Source organism: Cryptomeria japonica, unplaced genomic scaffold (genome assembly GCF_030272615.1).
Source record: "Cryptomeria japonica unplaced genomic scaffold, Sugi_1.0 HiC_scaffold_152, whole genome shotgun sequence".
NCBI lineage: Eukaryota > Viridiplantae > Streptophyta > Pinopsida > Cupressales > Cupressaceae > Cryptomeria > Cryptomeria japonica.
Window position 1 is genome coordinate 20,001 of NW_026728974.1, and position 20,000 is coordinate 40,000.

Below are 20,000 nucleotides of genomic sequence, written 5' to 3' on the forward strand. Positions count from 1 at the left end.
CGTTAGAGAATGCACCGTGCACGCGACCGAGTAAGGCCACTCAGAGACATCCATTTCCCAGGTATATGCCCCCTACGCACTTTTGGTGGCGCAACTCGCACGAACAGTCCCACCTCGACCCCGTATACAAGCTTTTTTGCCTCGAAGAGTTCGTCGGAGACGAAGAAGCAACCTTCAGTGCAACCGTAGCACTCTTTTGTGCAACCGCCCAAACAACGCCCCCTCTACCCTCTGTCGAAACACTCGGCATTGCTGCTCCCTAAGGTGAGCTTCTCCTCATAGGCAATTCCGCTCTTATCCGGTCACGTTTGTGTGCCCGAATTTCGCAAGGCAACCTCCATGGGACATGGAAAAGACTCGAGAAGAGAGCTCGCTCACGGGAGAGAGAAGCCAAGGAGACCACGAGAGTGCTGAGAGTGGGACAGCGCTGAATAGGCGGGAGAAGCCTGCGCGTATAAACGGAGATATATATCCAATTGCAACGAAGGAACGTGCCAAAGATCGAGAACAATGGCAGAAATGCTAGTAACGTGCACTTCGGGACCAACGCATCACCGGAAGACAACCGCCAAACATCGAAAGAGTCGCGATGCTCCGCAACCTACGTGCAAAGCGGTCGCACACCGGGTAAGGGAGTGAGAGCCCCAAACATAGCTGGGCGAGGCGCTCACTCCGCTCTTTAATATCTCGTTAATACCGCCAAGGAAATGGCACAAGCACACACACACAAGCATCCTCGGAAGAGGACAGTTCGAGTGACAGGTCAAATCCAAGAGTTCCGAAGACTACCTCCAGGAACAATCGGGAACAAGACCGATTACAAGTCGTCGAGTCTGTTACTGGGCGAACACGAGATGCGCACAGGAAATCGATCAGCCCTCACAATGGCCCAAGGCCAGAGATCGGACTGCTACGATTTACCCCAACAATCATCGTGCCACTCTTCGCAGAGAGGTGATAGACGCCAACGAGCCCGCGCATAGCAATCGAGGTGTAAAAAGGGCGTTGAAGGCAGGAAGCCTGGACGAAAGAGGCTACGAGGTCACCTCGAAGCGGTCTAAGAATCGGGCGCACTTGGGGCGACTACCAGTGCCAACCCCTTATCCCGCGGTGCGTCCGACACACAGAAATTTCCAAGGCGGCCAAGGAGCCTCCCCGCATAGCAATCGGGGTGTGAGGTTACGGATGCAGCATTGATAGCAATCGAGGTGGGAGGCGAAGGATGCAGAAGTGAGAGCCGAGGGATGTAGCAGAGATAGCAATCGGGGTGTGTGATGCAGAAGAGATAGCAATCGAGGTGTGCGGTGGGAAGGGCCCAGCAGCCAGAATGCATGAAGCGACGGATGAAGCAGTGATGACAACCGGGCTGTGAGGAGAGGAGGGATGCAGCCAAGAAAGCAATCAGGGCTCGAGGCAAGGGATGCATCAAGGATAGCAATCATGTTGTGAGGCGAGATTCCAAAGGCTAAACGTGAGAGGCTGCAGGGTCGACTCAAAGAGGTCTATGCATGTGAGAGGCTGAAAGCAAGGTCAACTCGGAGCGGTCTATGCATCGGGCGCGCTTGGGGCGACTACCAGTGCCAACCCCTTATCCCGCGACGCGTCCGACAAAGAGAACGTTCCAAGGCGGCAGAGGAGGTTACCAGCCGAAGGATGCAGTAGCAATAACAGGTATAGTTCCGCGGCGGCCGAGAAGACTCACCGCATAGGAATCGGGATGCGAGGCGAGGGATGCGGCGGGAAGGCCCCGACGGCTAAACGGAAGAGGCTGCAGGGCCGCCTCGGAATGGTCCAAGCATCGGACGCGATTGGGACGACTACCAGTGCCAACCCCTTATCCCGCGATGCGTCCGATACACAGATAGTTCCAAGGCGGCCGAGGAGCCTCACCGCATATCAATCGGGGTGCGAGGCGAGGGATGGGGCGGGAAGGCCCCAACGGCTAGACGGAAGAGGCTTCAGGGCCACCTCGGAATGCTCCAAGCATCGGACGCGCTTGGGGCGACTACCAGTGCCAACCCCTTATCCCGCGATGCGTCCGATACACAGATGGTTCCAAGGCGGCCGAGGAGCCTCACCGCATAGCAATCGGGGGTGCGAGGCGAGGGATGGGGCGGGAAGGCCCCAACGGCTAGACGGAAGAGGCTTCAGGGCCGCCTCGGAATGGTCCAAGCATCGGACGCGCTTGGGGCGACTACCAGTGACAACCCCTCATCCCGCGATGCGTCCGATACGAAGATGGTTCCAAGGCGGCCGAGGAGCCTCACCGCATAGCAATCGGGGTGCGAGGTGGGGGATGCGGCGAGATGGCCCCAACGGCTAGACGGAAGAGGCCACAGGGCCGCGTCGGAATAGTCCAAGCATCGGACGCGCTTGGGGCGACTACCAGTGACAACCCCTTATCCCGCGATGCGTCCGATACGAAGATAGTTCCAAGGCGGCCGAGGAGCCTCACCGCATAGCAATCCGGGTGCGAGGTGGGGGATGCGGCGAGATGGCCCCAACGGCTAGACGGAAGAGGCTGCAGGGCCGCCTCGGAATAGTCCAAGCATCGGACGCGCTTGGGGCGACTACCAGTGACAACCCCTTATCCCGCGATGCTTCCGATACGAAGACAGTTCCAAGGCGGCCGAGGAGCCTCACCGCATAGCAATGGGGGTGCGAGGTGAGGGATGCGGCGAGATGGCCCCAACGGCTAGACGGAAGAGGCCACAGGGCCGCCTCGGAATAGTCCAAGCATCGGACGCGCTTGGGGCGACTACCAGTGACAACCCCTTATCCCGCGATGCATCCGATACGAAGATAGTTCCCAGGCGGCCGAGGAGCCTCACCGCATAGCAATCGGGGTGCGAGGCGAGGGATGCGGCGAGATGGCCCCAAAGGGTAGACGGAAGAGGCTGCGGGGCCGCCTCGGAATAGTCCAAGCATCGAACGCGCTTGGGGCGACTACCACTGCCAACCCCTTATCCCGCGATGCGTCCGATACACAGATAGTTCCGAGGCGGCCGAGGAGCTGGGGGATGCGGCGAGATGGCCCCAACGGCTAGACGGAAGAGGCTGCAGGGCCGCCTCGGAATAGTCCAAGCATCGGACGCGCTTGGGGCGACTACCAGTGACAACCCCTTATCCCGCGATGCGTCCGATACACAGATAGTTCCGAGGCGGCCAAGGAGCCTCACCGCATAGCAATCGTGGTGCGAGGTGGGGGATGCAGCGAGATGGCCCCAACGGCTAGACGGAAGAGGCTGCAGGGCCGCCTCGGAATGGTCCAAGCATCGGACGCGCTTGGGGCGACTACCACTGCCAACCCCTTATCCCGCGATGCGTCCGATACACAGATAGTTCCAAGGCGGCCGAGGAGCCTCACCGAATAGCAATCGGGGTGCGAGGCGAGGGATGCGGCGAGAAAGCCCCAACGGCTAGAGGGAAGAGGCTTCAGGTCCGCCTCGGAATGGTCCAAGCATCGGACGCGCTTGGGGCGACTACCAGTGACAACCCCTTATCCCGCGACGCGTCCGATACACAGATAGTTCCAAGGCGGCCGAGGAGCCTCACCGCATAGCAATCGGGGTGCGAGGCGAGGGATGCGGCGAGAAGGACCCAACGGCTAGACGGAAGAGGCTTCAGGGCCGCCTCGGAATGGTCCAAGCATCGGACGCGCTTGGGGCGACTACCAGTGACAACCCCTTATCCCGCGACGCGTCCGATACACAGATAGTTCCAAGGCGGCCGAGGAGCCTCACCGCATAGCAATCGGGGTGCGAGGCGAGGGATGCGGCGAGAAGGACCCAACGGCTAGACGGAAGAGGCTTCAGGTCCGCCTCGGAATGGTCCAAGCATCGGACGCGCTTGGGGCGACTACCAGTGACAACCCCTTATCCCGCGACGCGTCCGATACACAGATAGTTCCAAGGCGGCCGAGGAGCCTCACCGCATAGCAATCGGGGTGCGAGGCGAGGGATGCGGCGAGAAGGACCCAACGGCTAGACGGAAGAGGCTTCAGGGCCGCCTCGGAATGGTCCAAGCATCGGACGCGCTTGGGGCGACTACCAGTGACAACCCCTTATCCCGCGATGCGTCCGATACACAGATAGTTCCAAGGCGGCCGAGGAGCCTCACCGCATAGCAATCGGGGTGCGAGGCGAGGGATGCGGCGAGAAGGACCCAACGGCTAGACGGAAGAGGCTTCAGGGCCGCCTCGGAATGGTCCAAGCATCGGACGCGCTTGGGGCGACTACCAGTGACAACCCCTTATCCCGCGACGCGTCCGATACACAGATAGTTCCAAGGCGGCCGAGGAGCCTCACCGCATAGCAATCGGGGTGCGAGGCGAGGGATGCGGCAAGAAGGACCCAACGGCTAGACGGAAGAGGCTTCAGGGCCGCCTCGGAATGGTCCAAGCATCGGACGCGCTTGGGGCGACTACCAGTGACAACCCCTTATCCCGCGACGCGTCCGATACACAGATAGTTCCAAGGCGGCCGAGGAGCCTCACCGCATAGCAATCGGGGTGCGAGGCGAGGGATGCGGCGAGAAGGACCCAACGGCTAGACGGAAGAGGCTTCAGGTCCGCCTCGGAATGGTCCAAGCATCGGACGCGCTTGGGGCGACTACCAGTGACAACCCCTTATCCCGCGACGCGTCCGATACACAGATAGTTCCAAGGCGGCCGAGGAGCCTCACCGCATAGCAATCGGGGTGCGAGGCGAGGGATGCGGCGAGAAGGACCCAACGGCTAGACGGAAGAGGCTTCAGGGCCGCCTCGGAATGGTCCAAGCATCGGACGCGCTTGGGGCGACTACCAGTGACAACCCCTTATCCCGCGACGCGTCCGATACACAGATAGTTCCAAGGCGGCCGAGGAGCCTCACCGCATAGCAATCGGGGTGCGAGGCGAGGGATGCGGCGAGAAGGACCCAACGGCTAGACGGAAGAGGCTTCAGGGCCGCCTCGGAATGGTCCAAGCATCGGACGCGCTTGGGGCGACTACCAGTGACAACCCCTTATCCCGCGATGCGTCCGATACACAGATAGTTCCAAGGCGGCCGAGGAGCCTCACCGCATAGCAATCGGGGTGCGAGGCGAGGGATGCGGCGAGAAGGACCCAACGGCTAGACGGAAGAGGCTTCAGGGCCGCCTCGGAATGGTCCAAGCATCGGACGCGCTTGGGGCGACTACCAGTGACAACCCCTTATCCCGCGACGCGTCCGATACACAGATAGTTCCAAGGCGGCCGAGGAGCCTCACCGCATAGCAATCGGGGTGCGAGGCGAGGGATGCGGCGAGAAGGACCCAACGGCTAGACGGAAGAGGCTTCAGGGCCGCCTCGGAATGGTCCAAGCATCGGACGCGCTTGGGGCGACTACCAGTGACAACCCCTTATCCCGCGACGCGTCCGATACACAGATAGTTCCAAGGCGGCCGAGGAGCCTCACCGCATAGCAATCGGGGTGCGAGGCGAGGGATGCGGCGAGAAGGACCCAACGGCTAGACGGAAGAGGCTTCAGGGCCGCCTCGGAATGGTCCAAGCATCGGACGCGCTTGGGGCGACTACCAGTGACAACCCCTTATCCCGCGACGCGTCCGATACACAGATAGTTCCAAGGCGGCCGAGGAGCCTCACCGCATAGCAATCGGGGTGCGAGGCGAGGGATGCGGCGAGAAGGACCCAACGGCTAGACGGAAGAGGCTTCAGGGCCGCCTGGGAATGGTCCATGCATCGCACGCGCTTGGGGCGACTACCAGTGACAACCCCTTATCCCGCGACGCGTCCGATACACAGATAGTTCCAAGGCGGCCGAGGAGCCTCACCGCATAGCAATCGGGGTGCGAGGCGAGGGATGCGGCGAGAAGGACCCAACGGCTAGACGGAAGAGGCTTCAGGGCCGCCTCGGAATGGTCCAAGCATCGGACGCGCTTGGGGCGACTACCAGTGACAACCCCTTATCCCGCGACGCGTCCGATACACAGATAGTTCCAAGGCGGCCGAGGAGCCTCACCGCATAGCAATCGGGGTGCGAGTCGAGGGATGCGGCGAGAAGGACCCAACGGCTAGACGGAAGAGGCTTCAGGGCCGCCTCGGAATGGTCCAAGCATCGGACGCGCTTGGGGCGACTACCAGTGACAACCCCTTATCCCGCGATGCGTCTGATACACAGATAGTTCCAAGGCGGCCGAGGAGCCTCACCGCATAGCAATCGGGGTGCGAGGCAAGGGATGCGGCGAGAAGGACCCAACGGCTAGACGGAAGAGGCTTCAGGGCCGCCTCGGAATGGTCCAAGCATCGGACGCGCTTGGGGCGACTACCGTTGCCAACCCCTTATCCCGCGATGCGTCTGATACACAGATAGTTCCGAGGCGGCCGAGGAGCCTCACCGCATAGCAATCGGGTTGCGAGGCAGATTATTGGGAAGGGAACCCCCTGGGATGCGGCTCAAGCAGTGCCCAAAGGGACTGGAATGCGGAATCACATCGAGAGACCCAAATGCTATACGAGGGCTCAAATCGAATTATCGATTTGGCCACGACATGGACGCATCGGAACGACTACCTTTGCCGAACCACTCGCAATTGCATCCATACCGAAACCAATAGACATTTCCGTTAGAGCCCTCGCATAGCATTCGGGAATCTCGCATGCCCCTCTAAATCGACCAATGCTGGCGCTCAACGAAAATCCGAGCGCTACCACCGTTCGAGCGCCAGCATTGGTCGAGTTAGAGGGGCACGGGGGAGAATGCTCCAGTCAACACCTCCCCTATATAAGTTATTTGTCCGATTCTCGCACAACCGTAGTCTGCCTCGTCGAATCAAACAACGGTCCCAGATTCCGACTTCCGTTCCGTAGAGACCCAAAAGCTAGATGGAGGCTCGCAAGAAAGAGAGTCGGCGCATAGCAATCGGGTTTCTCGAACGTTTAGGGACCGAGCTCACTTGCGGATAGGGCAAAATCCGCCAAGCAACCCAAAAGCTAGACGGGGGCTCGAATCGAATCGCCTAGGCGGCCACAACAACGACGTGTTGGATCGACTACCAGTGCCAAACCATTCAGCAAGACTAGTCTGTGTCGAGGCCGGATAGAGATTCTCAGAGAGCGCCCGTATAGCATTTAGGAGACCTGCCGCGTCCCTCACACTCGACAAATGGTGGTGCACGTTTATAAATCCGAGCGATCCCAACCCTTTCAAGCACCAACATCGGTCGAGATAGAGGGGCACGGAGGGGGCTGCGTGAGACAACACAGTCCCCTATATAAGTTATTTGTCCGATTCTCACACATCCGAAGAATGGTCATCAAATCGGACAACAGCCCAAACTTCCGACTTCCGTCCCAGAAAGCCCAAGAGCTATCTAAAACGTTCATGGCCGGAACTCGATCGCGGCTATACCAGTCCGCCAAGCAACCCAAAAGCTAGACTGGAGCTCTAGTCGAATCACCTCTGTGGCCATTGCAAGGACGTGTTGGAGCGACTACCATTGCCGAACCATTCCGCAGGTCGAGTCCATACCAAGGCCGCATAGAGATTCACGATGAGCTCCTGCATAGCAATCAGGAGACTTGCCGTGTCCATCACAATCGATAAATCCTGGTGCAAGATTTTTGCATCCGAGCGCTCCAACCAGTCGAGCACCAGCATCAATCGACATAAACGGGCACGGGGGGAGGATGCTCGAGAACACTACCTCCCCTATATAAGTTATTTGTCCGATTCTCAAGCAGCCGAAGTCTGGTCATCGAATCGGGTCAAAGACCACAACTTCCGACTTTACCCACAATGCAAGTCATCGAATCGAACATCGGCCCCCGAGTCGGACTCCATGCGTATGTCAGGTCATCGGACCCAAATTCCGCCTTCCTGCGCATGGCGGGCCATCAATATCAACTCGGTCATCGGACCCAAACTCCGCCTTTCTGCGCATGGCACGCCTTCAAATCGGTCATCGGACCCAAATTCCGCCTTCCTGTGCATGGCGGGCCATCAACATCAACTCGGTCATCGGACCCAAATTCCGCCTTTCTGCGCATGGCACGCCATCAACTCGGTCATCGGACCCAAATTCCGCCTTCCTGCGCATGGCAGGTCATCGGACACAAATTCAGACCTCGCCAATATGCCTACGTATCGAATCGGTCATCGGACCCAACTTCCGACTTCATCCATACTGTAGGGTCTTTGAGGTTGGCGCGGTGCGCTCAACCCGGGGAGTCGACCCATCGAAGCATACACCTCCCCTATATAAGCTATTTGTCCGATTCCCACACCTGTGTAGTTTGCACCTCTGACCAGGACATCGACCCCAACTTCCGAACTCGACTGCAACGACGGCACCAGCGCCTTGGTGCGCACCTTGCGACGCACAGTCCCAACATTCGCCTTCCTGCACATGGCAGGTCATCGGACCCAAATTCCGACCTCGCGAGTATGCCTACATATCGAATCGGTCATCGGACACAACTTCCGACTTCATCCATACCGTAGGGTCTTTGAGGTTGGCGCGGTGCGCTCAACCCGGGGAGTCGACCCAACGAAGCATACACCTCCCCTATATAAGCTATTTGTCCGATTCCCACACCTGTGTAGTTTGCACCTCCGATCAGGACATCGACCCCAACTTCCGAACTCGCCTGCAACGACCGAACCAGCGCCTTGGTGCGCACCTTGCAACGCACAGTGCCAACATTCGCCTTCCTGCACATGGCAGGTCATCGGACCCAAATTCCGACCTCGCGAGTATGCCTACATATCGAATCGGTCATCGGACCCAACTTCCGACTTCATCCATACCGTAGGGTCTTTGAGGTTGGCGCGGTGCGCTCAACCCGGGGAGTCGACCCAACGAAGCATACACCTCCCCTATATAAGCTATTTGTCCGATTCCCACACCTGTGTAGCTTGCACCTCCGATCAGGACATCGACCCCAACTTCCGAACTCGACTAAAAAGACCGCACCAGCACCTTGGTGTGCACCTTGCAACGCACAGTGCCAACATTCGCCTTCCTGCACATGGCAGGTCATCGGACCCAAATTCCGACCTCATGAGCATACCTACTAATCGAATCGGTCATCGGACCCAACTTCCGACTTCATCCATACCGTAGGGTCTTTGAGGTTGGCGCGGTGCGCTCAACCTGGGGAGTCGACCCATCGAAGCATACACCTCCCCTATATAAGCTATTTGTCCGATTCCGACACCTGTGTAGTTTGCACCTCCGCTCAGGACATCGACCCCAACTTCCGAACTCGCCTGCAACGACCGAACCAGCGCCTTGGTGCGCACCAAAAGTGCGCACTTTTGGAGGGCACTTTTGTGCGCTCCAAAGGTGCGCACTTTTGGAGGGCACTTTTGTGCGCTCCAAAGGTGCGCACTTTTGGAGGGCACTTTTTGGAGGGCACTTTTGTGCGCTCCAAAGGTGCGCACTTTTGGAGGGCACTTTTTGGAGGGCACTTTTCTGCGCTCCAAAGGTGCGCACTTTTGGAGGGCACTTTTTGGAGGGCACTTTTCTGCGCTCCAAAGGTGCGCACTTTTGGAGGGCACTTTTTGGAGGGCACTTTTCTGCGCTCCAAAGGTGCGCACTTTTGGAGGGCACTTTTTGGAGGGCACTTTTCTGCGCTCCAAAGGTGCGCACTTTTGGAGGGCACTTTTGTGCACTCCAAAGGTGCACACTTTTGGAGGGCACTTTTTGGAGGGCACTTTTCTGCACTCCAAAGGTGCGCACTTTTGGAGGGCACTTTTTGGAGGGCACTTTTGTGCGCTCCAAAGGTGCGCACTTTTGGAGGGCACTTTTTGGAGGGCACTTTTGTGCGCTCCAAAGGTGCGCACTTTTGGAGGGCACTTTTGTGCACTCCAAAGGTGCGCACTTTTGGAGGGCACTTTTCCTGCGCTCCAAAGGTGCACACCTAGGTGAGCACCTTCGACCACACCTTGTAGCACACCAAACTCTGACTTTCGACTTCATCCGCAATGCAGGGTCTTTGAGGTTGGCGCAATGCGCACAACCAGGGGAGTCGACCCATCAAACCCAACACCTCCCCTATATAAGCTATTTGTCTGATTCTCATACATGCGTAGCCTGCAGGAGCAATTAGGACATCGACCCCAACTTTCGGCTTCTAAACGAAAACAAGGTCTTTGAGGTTGGTGTAATGCGAACAACTAGGGGAGTCAACCCATCAAACCCAACACCTCCCCTATATAAGCTATTTGTCTGATTCTCATACATGTGTAGTCTACAGGAGCAATTAGGACATCGACCCCAACTTTTGACTTCTTAACGAAAACAAGGTCTTTGAGGTTGACGTAATGCGCACAACCAGGGGAGTCGACCCATCAAACCCAACACCTCCCCTATATAAGCTATTTGTCCGATTCTCATACATGTGTAGCCTACAGGAGCCATTAGGACATTGACCCCAACTTTTGACTTCTTAACGAAAACAAGGTCTTTGAGGTTGGCGTAATGCGCACAACCAAGGGAGTTGACCCATCAAACCCAACACCTCCCCTATATAAGCTATTTGTCTGATTCTCATACATGTGTAGCCTGCAACAACGATTAGGACATCCACCCCAACTTCTGAATTCGTCTGCGTTGACCGCACCAAAGGTGCACGCCTTGGTGCTCACCAAAATCCGACTTCCGACTTCTTCTGCTATGCGGGGTCTTTGAGGTTGGCGCAGTGCGCACAACCAGGGGAGTCAACCCACCGAATGCAACACCTCCCCTATATAAGCTATTTGTCTGATTCTCATACATGCGTAGACTGCAGCAATGATTAGGACATCCACCCCAACTTTTGACTTCTTAAACAAGACAGGGTCTTTGAAGTTGGTGCAGTGCACACAACCAGGGGAGTCGACCCATCAAACGCAACACCTCCCCTATATAAAGCTATTTGTCCGATTCTCATACGTGTAGTCTGCAGCAGCGATTAGGACATCGACCCCAACTTCCGAATTCGTTTGCATTGACCGCACCAAAGGTGCACGCCTTGGTGTGCACCTTGGAGTGCACTTTGGTGCTCACCTCGGTGCACACTTTGGTGTGCACCTCGGTGTGCACCAAAGGTGCGCACCTTGGAGCGCACCAAAGGTGTACACTTTGGAGCGCACCACATAGGGTCTTTGAGAGGTTGGCGCAGTGCGCACACCAAGGTGGGTGTTGAGGTGCGTGCCGAGGTGGGTGGGTGCTAGGGTGCGCTCCATGGTGGGTGCCAGGGTGGGTGCGTGCTAGGGTGGATTCCAAAGAGGGTCATAGGGTGGGTGCCAAGGTGGGTTGGTGATATAGTGGGTTCAAAGGTGGGTACTAGGGTGGGTTCCAAGGTGGGTCACAAGTTGGGTGCCAGGATGCGTGGGTGTTAGGTTGGGTGCCAAGGTGGGCTCCTGCGTGGGTGGGTGCTAGGGTGGGTTTCAAGGTGGACGCGAGGGCGGGTGCCAAGGTGGGTAACAAGTTGGGTGTTAGGATGGGTGAGTGCTAGAGTGGGTGCCAAGGTGGGTGGGTGCTAAGGTGGATGCCAAGGTGGTTCACAGGGTGGGTGGGTTCTAGGGTGAGTTCCAAGGTGGGTCACAGGTTTAGTGCTAGGGTGCGTGTCAAGGCGGGTGTCGAGGTGCCTGGGTGCTAGGGTGTGGATGCCAATGTGGGTCATAGGGTGGGTACTAGGGTGGGCTGCAATGTGGGTGCCAAGGTGGGTAACATGCTCGGTTGGTTCTAAATTGGGTGTCAGGGTGGGTGTGCACCCACCTTGCCCGAGGTGGGTGCCAAGGTGCCAGTGTGGGTGGGTGCTAAGGTGGATGCCAAGGTGGGTGAGAAGGTGGGTGATAGGTTGAGTGGTAGGATGGGTGGGTGCCAAGATGGGTCACAGGGTGGGTGCAAGGGTGGGTAGGTGCTAGGGTTGGTGTCAGGGTGGGTGGGTGCTAGGTTGGGTTCCAAGGTGGGTGCGAGGGTGAGTGTCAAGGTGGGTCACAGGTTAGGTGCTAGGATGGGTGAGTGCTAGGGTGCAAAGGTGCCAGGGTGGGTGCTAGGATGGGTCGATGCTAGGGTGAGTGGCAAGGTGGGTCCACAAGTGTCAAGGTGGGTGCCGAGGTGGGTGCCAACTTGGGTTCCAAGGTGGGTGCCAAGTGGGCGACTGCTATGGTGGATGCCAAGGTGGGTCACGGGGTGGGTGCCAAGTTGCTAGGTTGTGTTCCAAGGTGGGTGCCAACGTGGCTGCTAGGGTGCGTGGGTTAAAGGGTGTGTCACAACGTGGGTGCCAGGATGGGTGCGCACCCACACTGGCCAAGACGGGTGCAAGGTTGGGTTCCAAGCCCGGTCACAGGCTGGGTGCTAGGATGGGTGGGTGCCAAGGTGGGCACCAGGGTGGGTGCACCCACCCTGGCCAAGGTGGGTCACGGGGTGGGTCCTAGGGTGGGTAACAGGGTGGGTACTAAGGTGCGTGCCAAGGTGGGTCATGGGGTGGGTGCCAAGGTGGGCACCAGGGTGGGTGTGCACCAACCCTAGCCAGGGTAGGTCACGGGGTGGTTGTCGGGGTGGGCGTCAAGGAGCCAAGGTGGGTGGCAAGTAGCCAAGTTGCGTGCCAAGGTGGGTGTCGGGGTGGGTGCCAAGGATCCAAGGTGGGTGCCAAGGAACCAAGGTGGGTGTCTGGGTGGGTGCCGAGGTGGGAGCCAGGGTGGGTCCCAAGGTGAGTGCAAAGGTGGGTGCCAGGGTCAAGGTGAGTGCCAATGTGGGTTCCAAGGTGCCAGGGTCAGGGTGAGTGCCAATGTGGGTTCAAAGGTGCTAAGTTGGGTGCGAGGTTGGGTGCGAGGGTGGGTGGGTGCCAAGGTGTGCTAGGTGGAAGCCCGGGTGGGTCGGCATCCCATGGGTGTCGAGTTGGGTGCCTGATGGGTGCTTCTTGTCAAGTTTTAGTCGTCGGGACTCATTTCGAGCCTTAGAGGTCGTTTCTTGTCCGGTTGCCCTGTCTTCGACCTGGGAACCCAATTTTGGTCCTCGGGTCCCATTTTTTTTTGTCTCGCATCCCACTTTTGGCCTGTGGCCTTTTCGGGGTCGATTCTCGTTTTGGGCATCAGAGCATGTTTCTTCTCCTAAAACCCAATATTTGTTTATTAAGTCTCGGAACACATTTTTGTTCTCGTGGACCCATCATGGGTCTTGGAACGCATTTGTGGTCCTTGGGTCCCATTTTGCATCCCGAAACTTGTGTTTTGGTGCTTGATCCCTATTTTGGGTGCCCACCTTGCACCAAGTGCGCACCCGGGGCAAACCGAGCGCCTTGGTGCACCGGGGCAAGATCGAGCGTGCACCCGAGGCGCCCCGAACATGCACCAAGGTGCACTCGGCCCACATGTGAGCGCAGGTCGTTGCGCCCGAGGTGGTGTGTGGGCACCGCGTTGCAGACGGGACACTGCACGCACACGACGCCCCGTCCAGGTGCACGCACGTAGGCCGGGCCGGGTGCACACCCGACGCCCTAGCAAGGTGCGCGCACCCGGGCAGGGCTCACACTTGGCGAACGGGGCGCACTTCGCGAGGGAGGGTGTGCACCTCGACGGGGGTGGGTGGCCGGGGTGGATTCGCACGTGGGTCGCGGTTTGCTAAGTACACACTGCGACAAGCTCATAACGGGTGCGATCATACCAGCGTTAGTGCACCGGATCCCATCAGAACTCCGCAGTTAAGCGCGCTTGGGCCGGAGTAGTACTGGGATGGGTGACCTCCCGGGAAGTCCCGGTGTTGCACCCTTTCTTAGTTTTTCGCCGGGCGTCGCAATGCTATTTGAATAAACCTTTTGCCCGTTTGCGTTCTCGTCGGGGCCGGGCCGGGCCGGGGTGCGCTGCCCGCACTACCGCGCGCGCGGGGGCGACACCGAGCGCGCACCCGAGGCGCCCCGAGCACACAGGCCACGGTGCAACCCGGGCGTTGTGCGCGCACCCCGGTGCGCCCGAGGTGCTGCGCGCGCACCCAGGTGAAATCGGTGTGCACCTCGGCCAGTGCGCGCTCGGTCGAGTCGCGCACGTTGGCCAAGGTGCACGGTGATGTTTCTTACTCTAAGGTTCCGCACCAGACGCCCGGGACAGGTGAGCGAAGCTGGGCGGGGCCGGGTGCGCGGCCGGGGCAGGTGCACGCAGCTGGAGAGAGCTTTGGAGCACACCAGAGGTGCGCACCTTGGAGCACACTTCGGAGCGCACCAATGATGCGCTCCATTCAAAAGTTTCCTGAAAAGGCAAAAAAAGTTGAGATTATAGAATTTCCCACTTGAGAGATTGTAAAAAAAAAAAATTTAAAATGAAGGAAACGCGGGTGCCAAGGTGTGCGCGCCCGGGTGCGCAGCCCAGCCAAGGTGTGCGCACCAAGGCGCCCACCCTGGCGAAGGTGCACGCAAGGTGCGCACCCGAGGCAAACCGGACAATTAACCCAACTTTCGACTTCGCGCGCACCTGCGCACCTTGGAGCGCACTTCGGAGCGCTCCTTGTTGCGCACCAATCTTGGGCACCTCGGAGTGCACCATGGCGCCCACCAAGGTGCGCACCCGGGGCAAACCGAGCTCCGACTTCGTGCGCACCTTGGAGCGCACGAAAGGTGCGCACCATGGCGCCCACCAAGGTGCGCAGCCCAGCCAAGGCGTGCGCATCAAGGTGCGCACCCTGGCGAAGGTGCGCACCCGGGGCAAACCGAGCTCCGACTTCGTGCGCACCTTGGAGCGCACAAAGGGTGCGCAACCCAGCCAAGGTGTGCGCACCCCGGGCAAACCGAGCTCCGAATCGTGCGCACCTTGGAGCACACTTCGGAGCCCTCCTTGGTGCGCACCGATGTTGCGCACCTCGGAGCGCACCCGGGGAAAACAATGCAATTAACCCGACTTTCGACTTCGTGGGCACCTCGGAGCGCTCTCGGGTTCGCACCTCGGAGCACACCGAGGTGCGCACCTTTGATGCGCTGCCTTCACCAATTTCCAGAAAAGGCAAGAAAACATTGAGAAGGTGTGCGCACCGAGGTGCCCACCCTGGCGAAGGTGCACGCGAGGTGCGCACCCGGGGCAAACCGGGCTCCGACTTCGTGCACGCCATGCTGCGCACCTTGGAGGGCCATGGTGCGCACCTTGGAGCACACTTCGGAGCGCTCAATGGTGCCCAACCCAGCCAAGGTGCCCACCGCGGCGAAGGTGCACGCGAGGTGCGCACCCGGGGCAAACCGGGCTCCGACTTCGTGCACGCCGCACCTTGGAGCACACTTCGGAGCGCTCCTTGGTGCGCACCAGGGCGCGCAACCCAGCCGAGGTGCCCACCCCGGCGAAGGTGCACGCGGGGTGCGCACCCGAGGCAAACCGGGCTCCGACTTCGTGCACGCCATGGTGCCCACCGCGGCGAAGGTGCACGCGAGGTGCGCACCCGGGGCAAACCGGGCTCCGACTTCGTGCACGCCGCACCTTGGAGCACACTTCGGAGCGCTCCTTGGTGCGTACCAGGGCGCGCAACCCAGCCGAGGTGCCCACCCCGGCGAAGGTGCACGCGAGGTGCGCACCCGGGGCAAACCGGGCTCCGACTTCGTGCACGCCATGGTGCCCACCGCGGCGAAGGTGCACGCGAGGTGCGCACCCGGGGCAAACCGGGCTCCGACTTCGTGCACGCCGCACCTTGGAGCACACTTCGGAGCGCTCCTTGGTGCGCACCATGGTGCCCACCAGGGCGCGCAACCCCGCCGAAGGTGCACGCGAGGTGCGCACCCGGGGCAAACCGGGCTCCGACTTCGTGCACGCCGCACCTTGGAGCACACTTCGGAGCGCTCCTTGGTGCGCACCAGGGCGCGCAACCCCGCCGAAGGTGCACGCGAGGTGCGCACCCGGGGCAAACCGGGCTCCGACTTCGTGCACGCCATGGTGCGCACCAGGGTGCCCACCGCGGCGAAGGTGCGCACCCGGGGCAAACCGGGCTCCGACTTCGTGCACGCCGCACCTTGGAGCACACTTCGGAGCGCTCCTTGGTGCGCACCAGGGCGCGCAACCCAGCCGAGGTGCCCACCCCGGCGAAGGTGCACGCGAGGTGCGCACCCGGGGCAAACCGGGCTCCGACTTCGTGCACGCCATGGTGCCCACCGCGGCGAAGGTGCGCACCCGGGGCAAACCGGGCTAGGACTTCGTGCACGCCGCACCTTGGAGCACACTTCGGAGCGCTCCTTGGTGCGCACCATGGTGCCCACCAGGCCGCGCAACCCAGCCAAGGTGTGCGCACCAAGGTGCACGCGAGGTGCGCACCCGGGGCAAACCGGGGTCCGGCTTCGTGCACGCCGCACCTTGGAGCACACATCGGGGCGCTCCCGGGTTCGCACCGGCGTTGCGCACCGTGGTGGGCACCTCGGAGCGCACCGTGGTGGGCACCTCGGAGCACACCAAGGTGGGCAGCGAGGTGCGCACCTTTGATGCGATGCCTTCACTAATTTCCATAAAAGGCAAAAGAAAACGAGATTTTAAAATTTCCGTTTTGAAAGATAGTGAGAAAAAGGGAATGCTGGTGCCATCTTGAGCCCGCCCTGGTGCGCAGCCCAGCCAAGGTGTGCGCACCAAGGTGCCCACCCTGGCGAAGGTGCGCGCCCGGGCAATTAACCCAACTTCCAACTTCGCGCGCGCCAGGGTGGGAGCGCACCCAACAACCGGGCCTGGGAAGAGCCAATGCGAGAAACCCCACCAAACGCTCTGACAAAAAAAGAGGGGGCGCTCCAGTAACCCCGCTTCGGAGCGCACCCTGGGCAAACCCAGCCAGGGTGCCCACCCCGGCCAAGGTGCAGGCGAGGTGCGCACCCGGGGCAAACCGGGCTCCGACAACGTGCACGCCGCACCTTGGAGCACACTTCGTAGCGCTCCCGGGTGCGCACCTCAGAGCACACCAAGGTGGGCAGCGAGGTGCGCACCTTTGATGCGCTGCCTTCACTAATTTCCAGAAAAGGCAAAAAAAAGAGGAGATTTTAAAATTTCCGTTTTGAAAGATAGTGAAAAAAACGGAACGCGGGTGCCATCTTGAGCCCGCCCGGGTGCACAGCCCAGGTAAGGTGCCCACCCTGGCAAAGGTGCGCACCCGGGCAATTAACCCTACTTCCGACTTCGTGCGCGCCAGGGTGGCAACCGGGCCTGGGAAGAGCCAATGCGAGAAACCCCACCAAACGCTCCGACAAAAAAAGAGGCGGCGCTCCAATAACCCCGCTTCGGAGCGCAGCCGGGGCAAACCCAGCCAAGGTGCCCACCCCGACGAAGGTGCACGCGAGGTGCGCACCCGGGGCAAACCGGGCTCCGACAACGTGCACGCAGCACCTTGGAGCACACTTCGAAGCACTCCCGGGTGCCCACCGGCGTTGCGCACCGTGGTGGGCAGCGAGGTGCGCACCTTTGATGCGCTGCCTTCACTAATTTCCAGAAAAGGCAAAAAAAAATGAGATTTTAAAATTTCCGTTTTGAAAGATAGTGAAAAAAACGGAACGCGGGTGCCATCTTGAGCCCGCCCTGGTGCGCAGCCCAGGCAAGGCATGCGCGCCAAGGTGCCCACCCGCGGTGCACACCCGGGGCAAACCGGGCTCCGACTTCGTGCAGGCCGCACCTTGGAGCACACTTCGGAGCGCTCCTTGGTGCGCACCATGGTGCCCACCAGGGCGCACCCGGGGCAAACCGGGCTCCGACTTCGTGCACGCCGCACCTTGGAGCACACATCGGAGCGCTCCCAGGTTCGCACCAGCGTTGCGCACCTTTGATGCGCTGCCTTCACTAATTTCCAGAAAAGGCAAAAAAAAACGATATTTTAAAATTTCCGTTCTGAAAGATAGTGAAAAAAACGGAACGCGGGTGCCATCTTGAGCCCTTCCTGGTGCGCAGCCCAGGCAAGTTGTGCGCACCAAGGTGCCCACCCTGGCGGAGGTGCGCGCCCGGGGCAAACCGGGCTCCGACTTCGTGCACTGCATGGTGCCCACCAAGGCGCGCAACCCAGCCAAGGTGCCCACCGCAGCGAAGGTGCACGCGAGGTGCGCACCCGAGGTGCACACCCGGGGCAAACCGAGCTCCGACTTCGTGCACGCCGCACCTTGGAGCACACTTCAGAGCGCTCCTTGGTGCGCACCAGGGCGCGCAACCCAGCCAAGGTGCTCACCCCGGCGAAGGTGCACGCGAGGTGCGCACCCGGGGCAAGCCGGGCTCGGACTTCGTGCACGCCGCACCTTGGAGCACACATCGGAGCGCTCCCGGGTTCGCACCAGCATTGCGCACCTTTGATGCGCTGCCTTCACTAATTTCCAGAAAAGGCAAAAAAAAAAAAAAAAACGAGATTTTAAAATTTCCGTTTTGAAAGATAGTGAAAAAAACGGAACGCGGGTGCCATCTTGAGCCCGCCCTGGTGTGCAGCCCAGGCAAGTTGTGCGCACCAAGGCACCCACCCTGGCCAAGGTGGGTCACGGGGTGGGTCCTAGGGTGGGTAACGGGGTGGGTACTAAGGTGCGTGCCAAGGTGGGTCATGGGGTGGGTGCCAAGGTGGGCACCAGGGTGGGTGTGCACCAACCCTAGCCAGGGTAGGTCACGGGGTGGTTGTCGGGGTGGGCGTCAAGGAGCCAAGGTGGGTGGCAAGTAGCCAAGTTGCGTGCCAAGGTGGGTGTCGGGGTGGGTGCCAAGGATCCAAGGTGGGTGCCAAGGAACCAAGGTGGGTGTCTGGGTGGGTGCCGAGGTGGGAGCCAGGGTGGGTCCCAAGGTGAGTGCAAAGGTGGGTGCCAGGGTCAAGGTGAGTGCCAATGTGGGTTCCAAGGTGCCAGGGTCAGGGTGAGTGCCAATGTGGGTTCAAAGGTGCTAAGTTGGGTGCGAGGTTGGGTGCGAGGGTGGGTGGGTGCCAAGGTGTGCTAGGTGGAAGCCCGGGTGGGTCGGCATCCCATGGGTGTCGAGTTGGGTGCCTGATGGGTGCTTCTTGTCAAGTTTTAGTCGTCGGGACTCATTTCGAGCCTTAGAGGTCGTTTCTTGTCCGGTTGCCCTGTCTTCGACCTGGGAACCCAATTTTGGTCCTCGGGTCCCATTTTTTTTTGTCTCGCATCCCACTTTTGGCCTGTGGCCTTTTCGGGGTCGATTCTCGTTTTGGGCATCAGAGCATGTTTCTTCTCCTAAAACCCAATATTTGTTTATTAAGTCTCGGAACACATTTTTGTTCTCGTGGACCCATCATGGGTCTTGGAACGCATTTGTGGTCCTTGGGTCCCATTTTGCATCCCGAAACTTGTGTTTTGGTGCTTGATCCCTATTTTGGGTGCCCACCTTGCACCAAGTGCGCACCCGGGGCAAACCGAGCGCCTTGGTGCACCGGGGCAAGATCGAGCGTGCACCCGAGGCGCCCCGAACATGCACCAAGGTGCACTCGGCCCACATGTGAGCGCAGGTCGTTGCGCCCGAGGTGGTGTGTGGGCACCGCGTTGCAGACGGGACACTGCACGCACACGACGCCCCGTCCAGGTGCACGCACGTAGGCCGGGCCGGGTGCACACCCGACGCCCTAGCAAGGTGCGCGCACCCGGGCAGGGCTCACACTTGGCGAACGGGGCGCACTTCGCGAGGGAGGGTGTGCACCTCGACGGGGGTGGGTGGCCGGGGTGGATTCGCACGTGGGTCGCGGTTTGCTAAGTACACACTGCGACAAGCTCATAACGGGTGCGATCATACCAGCGTTAGTGCACCGGATCCCATCAGAACTCCGCAGTTAAGCGCGCTTGGGCCGGAGTAGTACTGGGATGGGTGACCTCCCGGGAAGTCCCGGTGTTGCACCCTTTTTTAGTTTTTCGCCGGGCGTCGCAATGCTATTTGAATAAACCTTTTGCCCGTTTGCGTTCTCGTCGGGGCCGGGCCGGGCCGGGGTGCGCTGCCCGCACTACCGCGCGCGCGGGGGCGACACCGAGCGCGCACCCGAGGCGCCCCGAGCACACAGGCCACGGTGCAACCCGGGCGTTGTGCGCGCACCCCGGTGCGCCCGAGGTGCTGCGCGCGCACCCAGGTGAA

At 60.1% G+C, this 20,000-nt stretch overlaps 2 non-coding genes across 2 annotated transcripts; both read left to right on the top strand.

The window, feature by feature from the left end:
* Window positions 1-13,618: 13,618 nt before the first annotated feature.
* LOC131866698 (5S ribosomal RNA) lies at window positions 13,619-13,737 on the top strand. Its single transcript, XR_009365298.1, has one exon. It is a non-coding gene; the product is annotated as a 5S ribosomal RNA (ribosomal RNA).
* A 5,916-nt stretch (window positions 13,738-19,653) lies between these two features.
* LOC131866650 (5S ribosomal RNA) lies at window positions 19,654-19,772 on the top strand. Its single transcript, XR_009365251.1, has one exon. It is a non-coding gene; the product is annotated as a 5S ribosomal RNA (ribosomal RNA).
* Window positions 19,773-20,000: the final 228 nt, after the last annotated feature.